The following is a 2,895-nucleotide window of genomic DNA, read 5'->3' as shown; positions in this document are numbered from 1 at the left end:
AGCCCAGTGCCGCTGCGCCTGCGCCGCCGCCCCGCCCGAAGCCGCCCCGCCCCTCCGCTCAGCTCCTGTGCCTGAGACCGCGAGGGCTGGGGAAGGCGGGGCTGCGGCTGCGGCTGGGGCGTGGGGAAAAGGCTGGCCTGGGGAGCACCTGGTCAGCTACTAACTCTGGTTCCTGAAAACTGGAGAACCTGGTAGAGCGAAAGAAGGAGGGAAAGGGCGAGCACAAGGAGTAGGTATGAGGACCATTTAGATTGATGATCATCTAAAGAAAATGTGAAACTCAGAAGAAATTGGAGACCGCAGCCGGACCCACTAGGCCTCTGCTTTGCCTGCCATTATTGGTTCTCTTTTCTCTCGCCGAGATCCGGGCGGCATAAATTATTAGCTCTCCACAGGTTGAGTAATCGGTTCAGCAAAAGGCAACACTTGCAGTGTTGTGAGGAAAGTGAGGCTTTTGGCTGAAACAGGATTTCAGTTCCATTGTTGTTTAAGGCTTAAACACAAAAGTATTAGAGATCTCTGATAATTTTCGACAAATGTCTCTTGTTTGAGTCCCTCATCTTGCTTCTTGGACAAGCATTCACTATGGTAACCTGTGGAAATGTTCACTAGCTGTAGCTGACAGTGGTTCTTTGAGGTACTTTCTGTACAAGGTCTGGTCTCCGTTTTTTAAGGCCGGGAACTGATCTTCCTGCCCAGTGAGTTCAAGTTGTGACACACAATTTTTTTCTTCTGGAATGCTCCCCTGTCTCTGGGCTGGTGACAAATTTCCATGCATCCCTAAAACATGTCAGTTTGTGAGTAAACCTATTATGATCTTTCTCTTGTTATTTTACACTTTTTATTTATATTTCCATCTCTCCCGGCTAGACTTTGGCTTTTTTTTTTTTTTTTTTTTTTTTTTTTTTTTAATGGTGCTGGGGATTAAACCCAGGGCCTGATGCATGCTAGGGAAGAACTCTACCAACTGAGTTATGTCCCCAACCCTAGACTTTGGACGCTTTTAAGGAAAGACCCTCTCCTCTCTTTCTCAAACCTAGGATATTTACAAAGATAGTTAAAGGATTTTTATCCACTTATTACAGATTAGTCATGCCAGGTAAATGTTCAGAAAATTATGTGTGTTACTGAGGATTAAACCCCAGTGGTGCTCTACCACTGAACTATATCCCCAGCCCTTTTTATTTTTCATTTTGAGTCTGGGTCTTGCTGAGGTGCCTCCAACTTGTCATCTTGTTGCTGGGATTACAGGCCTGTACCACCCATCATACCCGACCAAGAAAACAGGAGACTATTAGTTTATCACAGAAGGATATCTTTTCAGGAACATATTAGTATTCATTATCGTGTGCCCTTTGCTCAATTTTGAGATATCCAGAAAACTCGATCCTAAAGCTATCAGGATAATTGCTGTGAGCTGGTGAGGTATGTATCTCACCCTTCAGTGAGTGAGAACAAAGGAAAAGGCTCCAGACTCTGCAAAGAAGTCAGTGAGGGGAGATCATCATATTGCTTTAAAAAAAGAAGAAAAGAAAAAAGTAAAACCAATCAGGTACATTGGTTTCTCTTTCATACCTCCTTTTTTTTTTGTTATGTGTATGAAAAAAAAATTATTTTCAAGTCTGCCTTCAATATACATTGTAAATTGTTTTTCTGGACACAGTTTTGTTCCTGTATCTTCTTAAGAGATATCCTTGAGAAAAAATTTTTTGAAAAATCTAGTCTCAGCCAATCACTGCAGGACATGTCTCCTCATCCCCACTACTCAAGAGGCTGAGGCAGGAAGATGGCAAATTTGATGCCAGCTTAGGCAACTCAGGGGGACCCTGTCTAAAAACAAGGGGGATTGGCTGGGTATGGTGCTCATTAGTAGAGCACTTGCCTAAAATGTGAAAGCCCCTATTTCAATCCCCTGTACCAAAAAATGGGGTCCTTGAAGAGGCTAATATCAAGGCAAAAAGGATGCAATGATCATTTCCCCCTGATTTATGTACATATAATTGTGGGAGAATTAGGTAAGCACTGATAATATTTATTATATATCCCCTTAAATATCATACATTTGGGGCTGAAGTTGTAGCTCAGTGGTTGAGCACTTGCCTGCCATGTGTGAGGCACTGGGTTTGACTCTCGACACTACAGTAAAATAAAATAAATAAATGAGCACAATAGTGCATGCCTATAATCCCAGAGGATTAAATTATATTAAAAAAATCATACATATACATGATAAAACTGGGATCACAGCTGGGCATGGTAATACACAACTGTAATCCCAGCGACTCAAGAGGCTGAGGCAGGAGGATCCCAAGTTCCAGGCCAGGCTCAGGAATTGATTGAGACCCAGTCTCAAAACAAAAAGGGCTGGGGATGTAGCTCACTGATAGAGCACTCCTGAGTTCAATCTCCAATACTGCGAAGAAAAAAGATTGCATATAATGTTATTTAATTTTTTAAATTTTGTTGTTGTTGTTGTTGTAGATGGACACAATACCTTTATTTTTATTTTTTTATGTGGTGCTGAGGATCAAACCCAGTGCCTCACATGTGCAAGGCGTACCCTCTACTACTTAGCCACAACCCCAGCCACCTCCCCGATATAATTTTATAATTTATTTATATAGAATACCTTTCTATGTAACTAAATATAAACCTGTGTGTGTGTGTGTGTGTGTGTGTATGCATGTGCGCGCGTGCAGTGCTAGAGATCAAAACCAAGGCCTCACACATGCTAAGTAAGCACTCTATTCCTGAGCTATATCCCCAGCCTTTATATGTATATGTGTGTGGTACTGGGGATTGAACCCCAGACCTATTGTATCCTAGGCAAGGGACACATCACTGAGCTACATCCCAGACTCTTTCTACTTTTTATTAAGTCAGGGTCTTGCTAAG

This window comes from Callospermophilus lateralis, unplaced genomic scaffold (assembly GCF_048772815.1).
Source record: "Callospermophilus lateralis isolate mCalLat2 unplaced genomic scaffold, mCalLat2.hap1 Scaffold_6373, whole genome shotgun sequence".
Lineage (NCBI taxonomy): Eukaryota > Metazoa > Chordata > Mammalia > Rodentia > Sciuridae > Callospermophilus > Callospermophilus lateralis.
The sequence above is the reverse complement of the archived record's forward strand: the minus strand, read 5'-3'. Positions refer to the sequence as shown.